Consider the following 18,413-nt stretch of genomic DNA (forward strand, 5'->3'; position numbering starts at 1 on the left):
TAATAAGAGATATACATGTAACTGCAAGGGTATTAGAATCTTAGGAGTGCTACAGAACAGTTGTTTGAGTAAATAGGTTTTTTTCCCCCTAACATCTTTGGAGATGTTCTAGAAAACACATTCATTACCATAATGAAACTAGAGCCACTTTTTAGATTATTTAAGATATAAGATAAAGCTAGCAGGTTGTCAAAACAGCTGGATTCTGTTCCCATCTCTGCTATTGGTTCACCTTAGAATTTGGTAAATCATTTAATCCCTCTGTGTTCAGTTTCCCTTTCCTTTTAAATGGGGTATAAACAAAGGGTTAGGAGACTTCATTAATGAATGTTTGTATAGCCCTTGATGCCTTTGGAGGAAAGGTGCTATATAGAGTTAGTGTTCAGCATTTTTCTATTAGTATTATTATAGCCTCTAGGCCAATCAGCAAACATCCTTACTGTGTATGATACTTTTCCTGTGCTTCCAATAGAAAATAAAGCTTTTTAAAGCTAATTATAAACAAAGCCATGCAGCATACTGATTCTAGTGGATGAATCAATGTAATGAGATCTTGACCAAATATTGAAACCACTCTAAATTAGAAAATAAGGCTCATGCAATGAAAGGGAGTAGGGTGGGGTGTGCCATGATATTCAGAACAATTTAAATGCTTTTTACTAAATAATTTATATATATTCATGTTTTATAAAAACCTGTAAAATATAAATGGCATTAGTTCTTCTGGGTTACTTTTCCGGACAAAGAGTGTCTCCTTGCTCTTCCATAGAGTGTCAGAAACACTTAGCTTCACTCTACAGTTCTCTCGCTTTACCACTTGATGTTAAGTAGAGGGAATGAGAAGATACATACACTTTGTTATTGACACAATTTTGAGTGAATGATCCTTTGCACCAGAACTTTCTTATGTGTAAGGGAGGGTTGTGGATATAAGAAAAAACCTCTTGAGGCAATGATATGATGCTGTTAGATGTCCCCAAAGCAATACATTCTTAACTATTCAACCCAATTCTGAAGAATAACGTAAGGATGAGAATTGTGATTTTACATTCAACTTTCCTAACACATTCTAGACCAGTTTCATTTTATTTTATGAGGACTCCACCTCTAACAAAAAATATAAAGTTAAATATTATTTTAAATGGTTGCTTTGACCTTTGCTTACAAAATCGGATAGTGTAAGTTGTTCATCAGGTTGATAATATTGGTTGAGTCTAAAGTTAGCAAGTACAAGAAAAAATGCTTTCTTGAACATATTTGCTTAATTCAACTCATGATTCAATGTGGTCATGTATATTTGCACGCTTTTTTATTAGCTTTCCCATAAGCATTTTGGGGATGGGATTTTGTTTGTGAAAATGTTTGTGGGAAAATGTTACATTCATGCAAATATAGATATTTGTGCAAAAATGAATATATGCATGTATAAATGAACATGATCATTAAAGCTGCTCAGGAAATGATTTTTTCCCCTTGAAAATGTTGATGAAAAGGAACATTTAAAAAAAATTGTCAAAAAATGTCTGAAAAGTTTTGGGTTTTTCCTGAAAAGCCAGAAATCTTCAGTTTTTGGCAAGCAAAAACTATTTAACCAATAGATTTAAACCAATAATCTAAACCTTTAAAACATTTTTGTTTTTCAATTGTTCATCATTTTTCAGTTTTGTTGATAAAAAACCTGAATATTTTCACTTTAAAAAAATCATGACAAATTTTGTTTTTGATGAAAACCCATTTTTTTCAGCAAAAAATTGTTTAATTGGGAAAAAAGGTCTACTGGCTCTATTATTCATTAATAAAATAACTGCCTGGTCCTTCTACATATTGTAATTTAATTTATACTATGATAGCACACAAAGACCTCAGCCATGATTGTGGGCCCCTTTGTGCTAGGCCTTGTACAACCATAGAAAGAAAAATCCCTTTCCTAAAGAGTTTAAAATTTAAGGCTCTTATCTTGAAAATCAAATTGGTATGTGGACTCCAAAACCCTTGGATGTCTTGGATACTGGGATCCATACTGCTGGATTGCACTGACCTAAGAAAGAGTTTTCAGTAACTTGGTGGGGATCTTCCAGGAGATACTGTAACCAAATATGACATTTTCTAGATGGCCAATAAATGTAGCTTATATGTTTCTTGCTTTCGCATAGGTATTTTAAAATCTAAACTGCCCATACATAGGCAATTATAATGCTTTATTGTTCAAGAAGGACAGGAAAAGATTTTAAAGTCCTAGGCCTCTTTTTATTTCCTGCTTTCTAAAGTGTTTCCAACTCTAACTCTGTGAGAGATTCAACATCCCAGTGATGTTTTGTCTAGTACAGCTCCTGTATATATATACACAATATGCCACACAGCCAGGAAACAGAAAATATTCCATGTGAATTTAGGTGGCCAATCAAACAGCTTGAATGGTAAATTCTGAAGATTCTAATGAATACGCACTACAGTTTGCAAGAACCCAGTCGGCTCAAAGAACAATTACCAACAGTGAACATACTCGGAAAATCATGTTTGAGAACAAAAAAGGGATCTATATCTGACAACTTGTTCATAACAAATAGCTGAACCAGCTCTTGTTAGTAGAATTTAGGGCTTGTCTTAATCCTCAGGATTATGTTACAGCAAACTAAGGTCACTTTACTCCTAAATTAAATATGCTTTAATTTATGTGCATTGATTTCACACTTTTAGTTGATTCACCTTAACTTTCCTGAGTGCCACTTAGTAGCAAAATCTTTAGATGTTAGTGATAGACAAGATATTATAAAAAAGGCATTTTTATTTTATCCACATTACTCATCTTCCTCCTTAAGATGGAGGAAACTATTTATGAGACTAAAAAGAGGCTTAGGGAATAGGTTAGGATTTTGTATATGTATTTACTTGCCAGATGAAGGCATTAAGGGCCTGGTACTAGTTTTGGACTGCTGGGAGTCTAGGTTCAGGATTCAATCCAGCTCCATGTTAAAATTCTCATTTACTTCAGTGGTACAGGATCAGGGCCTTAGACAGCTGGATATCATGTCCACCACTGGCCCACATAATAATAATATATGTAACCCTTCTGTCCCTCTAAGTTGGCAGCAACAAGGGCTGAGTTCAGTATCCAGGGGTTCCGTTTCAATAACACAATGCATAACCGGCTCGAGCCCCCACGCAGTGACCTGGGACACTTACATACCACACCCCCTTGGGCGCCTCTAGGAGGCAATACTTCCCCTCTCGCAAGCACGGAGTCTGAGTGTAGCAAAATCCTTTTAATAAAGGAAGGAAACAATGCGGCATCACAGTGGAGAAACACCACAAACAGGATTATAACACAAACCATAAGCAAAAACCCACCTCCAAGTATGCTTGGCAATGTCCTTTCGCCCTTAGGGTCTTAAGTCCAATCACCCCAAAGTCCAACAACCCGAAAGTCTCTGGTCAGTGCCACCCCAGAATTCAAAAGTTTATCTGCAGAGTTTTACCCCCCTCAGCCTGGGTGGAAATGGGGGGAGGGGGAAAGTCCACACAAGGTGTTAAGGGGCACCTTACATGGGCCATGGCCAACTGCTCCACCTCTCCGTGGAGTTCTGCTGCAGCCTTCACCACGACCAGCTCCACTACACCAACTGTGCCACTCTTCCAGCCGTCCCTGCAAATTGCTTCACTCCGCTCACTGTTCCATGGGCTGCTCCAACATGCTCCGCTCTGCCAGCTGTTTAACAATAGGTCTTCAGGCTCCCCCACTAGTTAACACAGCACTCAGTGATCTCAGCTCAGCTCTTTCAGTGATTTCAGCTCCTAGTACTACTTAATTCAGGTTGAGTCATTTCTGTCATAAAGCAGTCTCATAGTTCCTCATTCACATAATTAGAGTGACAGCACTTTTTTTTTCTCCTGCCCCAATAACAAAGAAATTGGGGATCCCAGCTGTCAAAATAACCATCCCAGGCTGCTGTGGGCTTATGCTAGGTGGGGAGGGTATGCCAATGCAAATATGGAATTCCTTTCCACACTCCTTGAGATTCTTTCCACACTCCTCATAATTCACCACCAGATGTCAGGGTAGAGCTCATTCTGACTCTGCTTACATCTATACACCATTTTTCCTATCCTATGGGAAAATCTCCAGGGCTTACACAAGCATGAAGGCCAAGAGTTTCAAAAATCATTAATTATTTTGGGTTGCTCAGTTTTGGGTCCCCAACCTGAGACACCTTAAATGGGCCTGATTTTCAGACAGTGCAGAGCACTGCCTTCAGAAAAACAGGCTTCTTTGAACTATCAGATTCAGCATCCAAACACCGAGACAGACAAAATCACTAGCTGCTTTTGAAAATCTTGGCCTAAATGCATTTGAAAGTCTCCATTTCTAAAAGTAAATATACTTTGCAAAATAATTTTGTAACTCACAAAAGTTAAGAAGGACACATTATCAAACTTTTGATCAGCCTAACAGTGCAGATAGTGCCACAGGGAATAGGAGTAGAAATTTAAAAAAATATACAAGGAGGTTCTTTCTCAGGTGAAGTACCACAGGGCTGGTCTACACTGGGAACTTACATCTGCATAGCTACATCTCTCAGGGGTGTGAAAAATATACACTCCTCTAGAGGTAGCTGTGCTGATCTAACCTCCAGTGTAGACAGTGTTAGGTGGATACAAGAATTCTTCCATGAACCGAGCTACTGCCTCGTGGGGTGGTGGAGTACCTACACTGATGGCAGGACTTCTCCTATTGGCATAGGTCATGTCTACACTGAAGTGCTACCCACTGATTTAAGAAAAGCGAATCAGAATCTATAATATATATATGCAGCACATGCTGATGAAATCTATAGGATCTCTGAAGGGTTGATAACTGCTTTAGTGGCATGGTCACAATAAATTCAGGGGCATATGTTTTTGAGAGTATAATAACATAAAATAAAGTGCATTAAATGAACTCTATGGGTCAAGTTCATAGTGCAAAGTCTGCTGAAGTCACACCAGACATTACTTGATCCTATACATATTGAGAAAATTAGTAGATTAAACTGAGAGTAAGTAAGAATCAATATCTTGACACAGTCTCACTTTTATACTTTTTCATTAATATCCTTTGTACCTGATCCCGAAATGTAAAGGAATATGTAGATTTCTGATTCATGAGCATGATCCTGAGAGATGCTAAACATCCACAGGTCCTGTTGACTTCAACGGAAGTTGAGGGTGTTTGGCATGTCATAGAATTGGACCTCAAATGTATTGTACTGACAATTTTTGTACTGTAGGAAACTATGCTTTCTGCACTGTTTATGGGACTTTGATGATAGAAAAAGGGAATATCCAGGGATGCAATGAAACATCAAGGAAGTAATAAAACTATCATAGTCACATGTAATTTAGGCATCAGAATTACATAAAAGCATATTGAATGCTTACTTAACATAACATTTGAATAAATCATCATGCTCACTGAAACATTTATTTCAGCTAGAACCGCATACTGTAAGCTCCTCATACATAAACATTTTTTGGCATTTATTTATGAAAACTTGGCTCACACATGCTTTATTTATGCATTAAAAATAAGAGATAGATAAGTGAATTTTATATTTATAGAAGAATCCTCCAGTCTGCTGCCTACTGTGATTTCAACAGACTACAGTGATAATTCAATAATTGTGTCTTTAATATCAAGGAATTTCTACACACAATTTGCAGTTTTTGCATTTGATATGTAGAGTGTGCATTCTTATTTTTTTGGATAGGTTTTTACTTATTAAAATAATTTATCAGCATCTATTATTACCAACGACAAATTCATATACTATAAGGCCCGAAGGAACCATTGTGATCATCTAGTCTGGCCTTCTGTATAACACAGGCCATAGGACTTCCCTGAATTAATTCTTAATTGAACTAGAGCGTAACTTTTAGAAAAAACATCCATTCTTGATTTGAAAATTGCAAGAGATTGAGAAACCACCATAGCCCTGAGTAAATTGTTGTGTTGGTTAATTACACTCACTGTAAAACATTCGTGCCTTATTTTCAGTCTGAATTTGTGTGTCACCAACTTCCAGACACTGGCTCTTGTTATACCTTTGTCTCCTAGACTGCAGAGCCTATTAGCCAATTTTTGTTCTCTATGTAGATATTTATAGATTGATCCAGTCCATAACCTTTAGTTTGTTAAGCTAACTAGACTGAGCTCCCTGCACTCCTTAATCCTTTAATCACTCTTTTGACTCTTCTCTGAAGCTTCTCCTATTTATCAACATCCATCTTGAATTGTGGACACCAGAACTGGACACACAAAGTGAGCAGTATTTGCCTGAAACACCCATCCCCTTTACCAGGTGTTGAAACTTCTAGGAAAAGCTTAAATAGTTTCACAATCCAGGTTCCTCATTCCCCCTACTGGATGTAAGAGAGATGGGAGTATCTAGGATGCAGACTGACTAGTCTTGAAGTAGAAACCCTAGCAACAGCTAAGCCTCGGGACAAGTTTTGAGATGAATTTTTATATCTTATTGCTAATTTCAGTGATAATTAAGTCAAATTCAAGTAAGAGGGTAAATTTGGACTCTACACAGAGTGTGCGCTTTGGACGTTGGGGAAAACCCCTGCTTACATTAGCCTTTAAAGGGGTTAAATATAATGTGTCAGGATGCAGGAGAACTACCTGATCCCACAGAAAAAGAGATGAACCTCATCTCAGTTTTCTCCTTCTGCACAGGTACTTGGATGAGGACTACAAATTTGCTTTCTTTAGAGGCAAAGAGGAAATCATTACTATGGGTGATAGCGCTCCATGTCCAGGGTCACATGACTGTTTTGAAATCGAAGACAAAAAGTTTTCTGTTAATTTACTTTGTTTTTTTATTTTAAGCATTCTGTCTTGAGTTATAAACATTATCCCTTGCAACTGTATTTTTCTGCTGAGTTATTCCATTAAATATATATATATATAGAATTAGTAGTGTTCTCATGGCACATTTGTGATGTTTTGTGTCCTGGCTATATTCCAACAAAGATAATTCTATTCTGCCTCCCTAAATATTCCTGAATTTCCAAGTGAATATGGTGTTTTTCTTTAGTCCTTGTCTTAAACTGTCTTGTACTATTGGAAGGTGCTAAACATAGCTTGTAATGTCATACAAGTTATGTCATGTTAGGTCATAAAGCACAAACACATAGTAGGTGCATTCTTTGAGTATGGAGCTAACATAAAGAGTGACAACATTCATATTCCTCTGCAGCCCACTCCCCTTTAACAGAGCCAATAATCAGAGAACACAATCCTGCTAAGCAAATGCTGATGATCCTCTTTCTGGAACCCTAAAAGCTCTCTGCATATGTATTCTGTACTACTTCTGTGATTTAAGGACCTCCGTGTATGGGGCTGTCAGTTACTTAATAATGCTATGTATTTCTTCCCCTCTCTCAGACACAGTTGTCCTCTACAAATGATCAGAAAGGCTGTATGCATACAGCAAGGCATTGTCCTTTATGTAGAGAGCTGATCCAATATCCAAACTCATAGTACAAAAGTCAAGTACACGCAGTTCTGGCCTTGGTCCTCACCAAGCCACCGTATGTTTTCTGAAAGGTATTCTGAATGTCTCCTATGATACTGTCCCAGAAATTCTCCATCTTGAAGAAACACTATGACTTTTACATTTAGCAGTTCACAGGTCAAGTCCTAGCTAGCAGTTCAGTACAGGTTGTTCACAGTGTGTTTTCCTGTGTCCTACCAAGTGTGATTTATGGGGAAAAACAGTTGAGTTAATAATAAGCACAATTGCAAAACATTAGCCTTTTCTAGCAACAAAACCACCACCACCAGCAGCAATACCATATGCCCTCCATTTGATTTACCATCAATGACTGCCTGGCTGCACACAGTGTTTCTTTGCTTAATAATGGCTGTAGGCAAGTGCATGCATAGTATTCAAAGCATTTTTGTTCCTTTATTAAATCTTGTGATGAGGACACCTTATATATAATGATATTCCTATACAACAGAGTGCTTTTAATGTAAGTAGTTCATTACTGTGGTGTTTTGTGAGGGGAGAATCACGTGATCCTTTCAGAAGTACAGCTTCCACTGGTACTCAGTAGAAAGCATCAATAGGAAATGAAGTTAATTTACTCATCATTCATACTAAGGCATCCTTCTTTGCAGAGACTAATAGGGTTTTGCAAGTTTATTCCTGTACAGAGTAGGAGAGTTTCAACATCAAGGAGTATCTACATTTTTTGTAAAAGAAAAAGAAAAGGTGTATTATTAGTCTGAATAAAAGCCTCATTCTGAAACTTAACATTTAAAAGACTGCATTTTTTCCTTCCATTTTCCAGTGGCAATCATAGTGACATCATTTGCTTAAATTGTTCTTTTGGTACACCTTTGATGTTGTTACCTTTCTACTCAAGAGAAAGTCTGAGTCAGTTCTTTGTGCTGATGTATGCTAAAAGGATATGTGGTCATGTGGCTTACTGTTTTGCATTCTCTTATGAATTTTAATTGTAGAGGTATTACAGGAAACTGTCATTAGTATATCCAAGTCATTTATGCCTAAGGAGTATCTTTATATTTAATTGAGATTTCAAATACAGACTTTGGCCATTTATAGTTTGAATACTAACTTTGAAGCAAACGCGCCTGTGCCCTCTTCTACCAGTAGTGAATTTGTCACAATGTATATTTATTAGGACTATATGCCTTTATTTATTTGTCAGTTACTTTTTCTAAACATGCCTAGTTAAAAGGCTATTTCCCATCAAGTGTAAATGCCATTTGTCACAGTTACCTATGGCCCCTTTCTGGTCTTTCTGAGTCCTCCCTCCCCCTCAGTTCTTGGGCCTCTTGCCCTAAATTGTATTGGGGTGGACTTGTGATTCTTCTACTCTTAGGCCAGGACTAGGGTATACTGTCTTGTGTTACCAACTTTTATCACACTGCAGGTTTGACTGGATTTCAGGTACCTGCATTTCCTCCCTCTGACAACCTGTGACCAGTGAAATTGATTAACAGCCTTCATAAACTATTTTATTTAGCAGTTGGAACAAAGCATCAGCGAACATGATTTAAAAAACAACAAATGCATATTTAGTCTAATCAAAACATATGCTTTACTACTATCTAAGTTTGATGGGCTTTCCTTTTGAGTTACAGGTTAAGCTGTGTATCAACAAACGTACTTTCAGACAGCCAGCAAAGAATCCTGTGGCACCTTATATACTAACAGACTTTTGGAGCATGAGCTTTTGTGGATGAATACCCACTTTGTCAGATGCATGTAATGCATTGCTGGCATATGATGGCATATATTACATTGGTGGACGCACAGGTGAATGAACCGGTGATGGTGTGGCTGATCTGGTTAGGTCCTGTGATGGTGTCGCTGGTGTAGATATGCGGGCACAAGAAGAAGAACTCCACATGGACTCGTCCTGATGGTCGAAATGACAGTCTGGACCTATACGTCCACCAATGTAATATACGCCCATCATATGCCAGCAATGCCCCTCTGCTATGTACATCGGCCAAACTGGACAGTCGCTACGGAAAAGGATAAATGGACACAAATCAGATATTAGGAATGGCAATATACAAAAACCTGTAGGAGAACACTTCAACCTCCCTGGCCACACTATAGCAGACCTTAAGGTGGCCATCCTGCAGCAAAAAAATCTTCAGGACCAGACTTCAAAGAGAAACTGCTGAGCTTCAGTTCATCTGCAAATTTGACACCATCAGCTCAGGATTAAACAAAGACTGTGAATGGCTTGCCAACTACAGAACCAGTTTCTCCTCCCTTGGTTTTCACACCTCAACTGTTAGAACAGGGCCTCATCCTCCCTGGTTGAACTAACCTCGTTATCTCTAGCTTGCTTGCCTATATATACCTGCCCCTGGAAATTTCCACTACATGCATCTGATGAAGTGGATATTCACCCACAAAAGCTCATGCTCCAAAAGTCTGTTAGTCTATAAGGTGCCACAGGATTCTTTGCTGCTTCTACAGATCCAGACTAACATGGCTACCCCTCAGACAGCCAGGTATCTCCTGAGACCCAGCCTGGTCTCAGTTGGTCTCTGAGGGTATATCTGCACTGCACAGTTAAAATAGGCTCTTACCACTGTCCTCCCCTACTAACCCCCCCCCCATCTACATATAAAACCCTCTGAACAGAGTTTGGAGATGCATTTAAATCTGGGTCACTTCCTAAGCTAGGGTTGTTGGTTAGAGCCCAAGCTCCAGGCTGACTCAGGCTGGATCCTGCCCACTCGTCAGTGAGGTTACCCGAGTGCTGATAGCCGTTCAATGCCTTCTCACAATTCCCCTGGAAGGGCAGAGAGGTTCTCCCACAAATGACACAATTGATTGGAGCATCTCAGCACAAAGAACCATGGGATATATCCCCTGACACACATGGATGCATGCAGAAATGGTGAGGACACAGTAACTCGGGTATGACTTTGCTGTGGGGGATACTCGCACCCTGGCTAGGCTAACCTAGGTTTCCAGACTCAGGTGTCCATCATCTGGTTTAACTGTGCAATGTAGACATGGAAGTGTCTGCACTAGAGCTGGAAGGTATAATTTCTAGCTTGAGTAGACATACCCACACTAACTGATCAAGCTAATACAGTAAAAATAGAAGTGTAGCTGCAGGTGTGTGAGCAGCAGGAGAGGGTATTTGCCCAGAATATGTACCTAAGATCTTGGATGGATCCTACTCAAGTTGGCTAGCCCCTCCTACCATTTGAGTTGCTTCAACTACACTTTTATTTTTAGCATGCTAGCTTGATCAGAGATCTCTTTGGTATTTTACCTGAGATGAACATTACATCTCCAGCTCCATCCTAGATGTACCTATGTAACCTGAGAGCCTGTCTCCTCTTTCCCTGAGAAAACTAATTTATTTGGTTGGTTTTGGTTTTGGTTTTGAGCCGTCACCCTCCCTGTGCTTGTCTGGGCTCCCAGATGTGACCTCTTCCTTCTACCTCTGGCTATTATTTTCCCAGTTGGCCAGAGCAGTGGCTGTCAGCCTTTCCAGACTACTGTACCCCTTTAAGGAGTCTGATTTGTCTTGCGTAACCTCAAGTTTCTCCTCACTTAAAAACTACTACTTACTTAGAAAATCAGACATAAAAATACAAAAGTGTCCTATCACACTATTACTGAAAAATTGCTCACTTTCTCATTTTTACCTTCTAATTATAAAATAAATCAATTGGAATATAAATATTGTGCTTACATTTCAGTGTATAGCATATATCGCAGTATAAACAAGTCATTGTCTGTATGACATTTTAGTTTGTACTGACTTAGTTTTTTTTTATGTAGCCTGTTGTAAAACTAAGCAAATATCTAAACAAGTTGATCTACCCCTTGGAAGACCTCTGCATATCCCTGGGGTACACGTACCCTTGGTTGAGAACCACTGAGACAGAGCATCCAGTCAAGCCATCTAGGACAGTGTTTCTCAAACTGGGGTCACTGCTTGTATAGGGAAAACCCCTGCGGGCCAGGCCAGTTTGTTTACCTGCCCTGTCCGCAGGTCTGGCTGATCTCAGCTCCCACTGGCTGCAGTTCGCCGCTGCAGGCCAATGGGGGCTGCTGGAAGCAACGGCCAGTAAGTCCCTCGGCCTGCGCCGCTTCCAGCAGCTCCCATTGACCTGGAGCAGCAAACCACGGTCAGTGTGAGTCATGATCAGCTGGACCTGCGGACAGGGCTGCTCAGAGGATTTAGGGGGCCTGGGGCAAAGCAGGGGAGCGGACATAAAAAAAGGGGCCATCCGCTGCAGCATTTGTACTCACCGGGCGGCGCTCCGAGTCTTCAGCTGCGGCGGGTCCTTCACTCGCTCCGCATCTTCAGCAGCACTGAAGGACCTGCCGCCAAAGTGACTCCAAAGACCCGGAGCGAGTGAAGGGCCCGCTGCCGAAATGCCACCGAAGACCCAGGCCACCGCTCGGTGAGTAAAAATTAAAAAGGTTCCCCCAGCCAGGGAAGGGATTCTCGGACAGGGCTCATGGGGCCCCTATGGGGCCTGGAGCAAATTGCCCACCTCGCCCCCCCCCCCAGGTGGCCCTGCCTACAGTCGGGGCTTTCCCTACACAAGCGGTGACCCCAGTTTGAGAAACACTGATCTAGGAGAATGCTAGTGGTTCCTGTACTGTTTGTGTACTTAGACCCACTTCAGCCTTAATGGCATATTAATCACCCCTGATTTCCTGTGGGTGTAAAAACTGTGTGATCCCTTCTGTTAGACTTAAACACATAGCACATAAATCACATTTTGGGATACAAATCAATAACTATTGCAGAGCACCTCCAACATTTACCACACCATTCTCAAAAACTATTTTGCTTAAACTTCTGTTTTTATACTAGTAATATCAGCAATGTCAACAATGCTCTGGAAACAGTCTGGGCCTGCTCATCCTCCCATTGAAATCAATGGAAGTTTGTAACTGACTCCAAGATTTGGTTCTTGGTTAGTTCATTCTGTCATGCCAGCAGAAAGAACCTTAGAGAAGATGGTTTTGTTTTGAATGTGCCACAAGATCAGTGACTATTGTTTTGTTTTTAATTTCTTGCCAACAGAGTTATAGATACATAATTTAAAACATGTTTAGACTATTTCCTGCAAATTGTAACAATCTTGTCATGGCAAAGATTGGACAAGACAGCTAATAGATTTTTTTTCCATATCTAGATTATATGATGAAGGTGTGAAGATCCTGTAAGTCTAAAACTCTGTTTTATTTAGATTATGAATATATAATATATAAATAAAACACATTTACTTTCTCTTTCTCTAGGAATGCAGTTGAAGAGAACAAAAAATTGTATGCAATTTATGACACAAGGTAAGTAATGAACAATAACTTCTAATTGACATTATGTTCTTTAAATGGAAAATTGACCCTTTAAAAATGTTAATAATCTTTATGAACACATACTTAGAAAGCCACTTACTCTGAGCCACTTCATGATCTTTAAATTAAGGTAACAAATCTTACAGATTGAAGCAAATTGCCAGCACTATTTTGATGGGTCTCATGCTTTCTCTTCTTTGGGGAGGGTTCAGGGCACCATTTCTTGCCCCTGCAGTGGAATGTTAACTGTCCCATTAGTGTCCTAGAGGAGGGGAGTGGAGAGGGAGGGACCTGGGCCCACCCTCTACTCCAGGTCCCAGCCCAGGGGCCCTGAGGATAGTGGTAAACCACTTGAACTGACACTTCCTTCCCCTGGGCTACTTCCCTCTCCTGCCCTTCAGCTTGTGGGGGGGCTTCCTGCCCTCCCTCTGTACAAGGCAGGTGCCCCTTTAGCTAGGGTCTTGGACTTCTTAGCTCACCACAGCACTTCTCCAAACTGTCCTCTGCTTCCCTTCAAACTGTTCTCTGCTCCAGCACCAATTCCTCTCTGCTCCAACTCCTTCAAACTGTTCTCTGCTCCAACTCCCACACTGTCTGATTGAAGCAGGGGGTTTTTATCATGCAGCTGGCTTCAGGTGCTCTAATTAATCTATAGCAAACTTTCTTCCCCTTACAGGGAATAAGGCTCCCTTCTAACCCTCTCCTTCTGCCCTCTGGCCATGCTGTATCACAAGATCCTCATAAATATACATATACACACACACACCCCTAACAACACTTTCAGTTTTAAAATATAATTATATGTTTCTGTGGCCAAACTCATCGTAAATGTATATTGATTATATGGAGTGGAGGTATGTATCCTAGGTGTACATATATTAATTTCAATAGTTACATCAAGGAAGAATTTGGCACACTATCCTGATATTTGGCAGCCAGGCTCTTTCGCCTGTCACTCTTGCACAGAATGCACCAAAAACACTGTCAGCATCTCAGTATGAAAGGGAAGAGCTGTCCAGCACTGTCAGGTGAGAGTGGGGGTGAGGATGTGTCTTTATTCCTGATGCTCAAGAGAAGGGCTCATTAGCACTTCGATAGGCACCAACAGGGAGTGTGTCTGGGCAGGGTGAGAGTGTGGACACAGTCTCCTCATAGACATCTTTTCACATTCTTCAGACACTGAAGGTATTGCTTACCACCTCGTTCCTTGTGTTCCACTGTCTGTTAAAGCCATACTTTTGCATAAGTAAGAAACTGTGTACAGGAGAGCAAAAAGGTTTAAAGCCATCTGCCATTTTATTTTTCTGTTACTCTGCATTACCACCTTCAGAACTCTTCTTACTCTTAGCAAGTCAGGACTGATGCCAAGTCATTGCAGGTTTTTGGTTGTTTTGCTTTGAGTCTTAACACTTTGTCATTGCTCAGGACAAAACAGAAAAGGACAGTTGGCCAAAAAAATCAGCACAAGCTTATGGCTCTTTGTTTGTTTGTTTCAGCTAGTCCTTATCCAGAGGCTACTAGTGTATTAAAGTTAGAGTTACTTGTAGTCGACTTGACCTTTTCTTCAGATATATATAACATTAAATATCAACAAATCAAATAACAAGCCCTTTTCTATTTTACTCTGGCTTGTGCAATGTATAGCACAATGGAACTGCAGTCTTGACCAGGACCCCTGATTGTTACAGTATAAATAATAACATAAAGACTAACTTACAAATCATCTGAACAAATAGTATTCATATACTATTGGATAAATATATAAATACAGATACATCTGATGTGTCCTTATACTTTGTTCTGATATATATTCTGGAACAGAATGTAACTACTAACATTTAATTTTATTTTTTATAATGTTTGTTAAAAATATTAGGGTTATTGGTGAAGGAATTTAGATAGGAACTCTTGACAGTCTCCATGTTAAATAGATCTTTCATCAACTGCCAACTCAGAAACTCCACTTTGTTTGTTTGTTCCAGTCCTGAATTGTGCTTTCCCCAGGAGAGTCATTAAGAATATTATTTCTAAGGCACTTCAGGCTTCTCTAATGTATGTATGTTACTTGAGTGCATAAATATTAATCTTTATTATGAAAAATCAGGGTTATAAAGAGCCCTGACCATTTTCACCTGTGCCAAATTGTCAATATATTTTTATTTTGATGGGTCTGACACATATTCTGCATAATTCAGAACTTTTGCCATAGAAGAAACTGTGGTCAAGCTACAAGAATACTATTTTAAGTCTATTCAACTAAAGCAAATTTCAGTCAAGTTTTCTTGAAGCTGAGGAAATAATGGTCTTCATTTATTGTTTAGTTACAAAAACTATAATTCAGAACAGTTTGGGTCAAACATCACATTGAGGACCAGAGTGTGTCCCCATTACAAACATTGATTAAAACGTCATCCACATGTAGCCCCACTAAAATGATAAAATCCATAGTATGTCAAAACCTTCAGCATAACTCTTTTAGAAAAACTAGATGAAAAACAAGTTATGCAACTAAAACAAATAGATTCATACAGCACCATTCACTACCTGCTATTTTGAAATCTGTAGCACTATATGCACGGGGAGGTAACACTCAACACGTGCAAGGGTGACAAAATGTGCTCCTAAATATGCACACTAGATATACAGGAGATTATTCTCCTAAAGTGGTACGTCCAACAATCATGATTAACTGTTTGAATAGATGTGAAGGCAGTGTGTACGGTTGTCAGACAAGGTTCAGAGCATTCCTTATGCCCTGACCCCAGCTGCATATTCTATCGACCTTTGCCTTCACTCTAAAGCTCTGCCTACACTAGGGAATTTTAGGGGAGAGGGAGAGAGAGAGGGGAAGTAAACAGCGTCTTCTTTCTGCATGCAATTCCAAGATTTTAATCAAAAACTTTTTTGGCCAATTTTTTTCAGTTTTTGGACAAAGTCAAGATTTTCCATGAGGGAAAAAAAAAGTTTTCCAGTGAGCTGTATCAATTACATCTTCTCAGCAGGTTAAACCAGCAGGATATTAAAAATGCTTCAAGGCAGAGTAGACAGGCAGTAGCATATTTCCCAGTTTAGTACAATTAATATCCCTAATTTCTCAAAAGATACTGCTTCAGTTCTAGCAGTGATTCTCCCTTTCCCCTTTCGGATCTTGTCTGCCTTTAACTTGCGTTTCTAACCCTTTGAGTTTACATTCTTCTCCTTAGGCAGATTGTATCTTCACCAAAGTCAGGCACAAGAAGCCAAAGATGGGGAAAATTAAGAGAAGATGCTCTGTCAGGTAGTTCTGAGCACAATACGGAGACTGAGCCATATCCATTTTGCCAACCAGATCCAACTTGTCTGCCCAAGAGTCCAGCGACTGCCAGTGCTGTCTTACAAGGAGTGGTTGAGTCTCTCTTCCCTGATTTTCAAGCCAGCATTTCTGCTGCAGCCTTGGTGATTTATACGTTGCAGAGAATGCTTGAGTTGCTTGCAAGCAGACCTCCTTAATGCATTGATTAGCTCCTAGAACAGTGATCTTCCTGTCGGTGCCTCCTCTTCTGTCTCCCCAGAAGTGTTAAGGTGGACGTTCTTGGCTACAGGGAGGAAAGCTGGAATTCTCCACAAGATGTTGGATGCCTCCTCATCCCACTTCCACTTCTTTCAACAAATCCCATCACCCAAAAAAGATTCTTAGCATCTGAAGCTCCACCCCCCCCCTCTTCAGACAACGGTTTCCACCATAGTATCAGTACTTTCAGAGTACTACTTCACGTCTATAGGCTTGCCAGGCACATGCTTCTATATACCTAATCATCAGCTGCACAGATACCACCTTAACTTTTCATACCAGATCTTCTATATAAGAGGTCCAACTGCTCACATTTGACCTCTCCATTTTCCCTAGGAATAAATGCGGCAGACCTCAGAAAGAGAGGAATACAAGTTTTTCTGGTCTTGAACAATTTTTTTAATCAGAGGCAGATCAGCTGCAGAGTGACCCAAGAGTCTGTGAAGCTAAAGTTTTTCATCAGAATGAGCAGCTGCACTCCAAATTTTCATTTTAAATGGTTCCAGTTATATGACTTGATCCTGAGCATGAGGGACTACCTGTAGGGATGAGAATGGAGTTCATTCTCTACACCAGTGGTTCTCAACCTTTCCAGACTACTGTACCCCTTTCAGGAGTCTGAAGCCTGAGACCCAGTGCCCGGGGCTGAAGCATGTAATTCAGCTTTGCAGGGCCCCCATGGCATGTGGCCAGGGGCAATTGCCCTTCTTGCCACCCCCTAACATGGGCCCTACACTTGTGACCCCCCCAACCATCCTCCACCCACATTGAGAAACACTAATCTAGATGAGTTGACATATTCCCTAGAAGACCTCTGTGTACCTGCAGGGGTATGCGTACCACTGGTTTAGAACCATTGCTCTACCCACTTCTGCTGAGTCTGCCAATTAGTGACTGTTGTCATAGTACCTCTTTGTATTGTGGACAACAGTCCACTAAGAATGGGAGACCACTTTCTCTTTTCCATTAAACATCTTTCATGTCATAATGACTTTCAGTTATTACTTAGATTGAAAACAAGGTCCAGGAGGGCAAATGCTTCATATCCCATTTCCAATTCCCTGGGACTCCCAGTTGGACTGTCTTTTAAGATGTCAACAAATAAATGGACGCGGTTAATCTGAGAGGTCAGATAAGAGAATGAGTATTTTAACTGAAGTAATAAAACATGACAGATTCTACAGGAGTGTTGATTCAGTCACACCTCAGATGCATTTCCAATGCACCTGAATAGGACATTAATCAGATATACTGAATCCTGTAAAAAATATTATTTCAATTATAAAATAGACTATTTAAGAAAAGTTATCAGTATTTTAAATGTATTATTCAATATTCTATTGTATACAAGGTGTATTCTTTCAGCATTCTCTAATCTTTTCTTTCTTCTTTTAGGTTTCTTGGTACCTCTCCCCAACTTGCAGGTTCCCTTTACAGACATAGGTTCACTATGGTCAATCCCAAGCATTCAAAAATCACATCAGGCCTTAAAATCATGAGGATCTTTCTATTTGTGTTTTGTTTTCTGAGCCCAGGGGATATGCTTAAGGGTTGAGACAGCTAGGGGCTTGATTTCCCCCCTACTCCCTGAGATGCTGAGCACTCACAGCTTTAAGTCAGTGGGAGCTACAGTTGCTCAGAACCTGTGAAAAACAGGCCCGAGGTACTTCAAATTGGGTATTCAAAATTACTGTTCCCTCCTGAAAATTGGAACTGTAGCCACTTCCACAAAGGTTCCCTGCCCACTCAGGGACCGCCATTCTCAGGCACTTGTACTGAACTCCTAAATCTCCCCTAACCCCCTTGGTAAGTTAACTGCCGCCTCACCCCTCTGCCAAGCCTCCCGCACACCAGGCTACAGAGGCATTAGTGGAGTGGGACTTGGGGTGAAGCTGCATTCCACACCCAGTCCCGCTTATGGGTACCAGTGAGCAGAAGAAACTGGTTGCACGGGCTGCACTCATTGCTCGGTCCTGTTGGTAGGTGCATGTGTG

The sequence above is a fragment of the Gopherus flavomarginatus genome, chromosome 1 (genome assembly GCF_025201925.1).
Source record: "Gopherus flavomarginatus isolate rGopFla2 chromosome 1, rGopFla2.mat.asm, whole genome shotgun sequence".
Taxonomy (NCBI): Eukaryota; Metazoa; Chordata; order Testudines; family Testudinidae; genus Gopherus; species Gopherus flavomarginatus.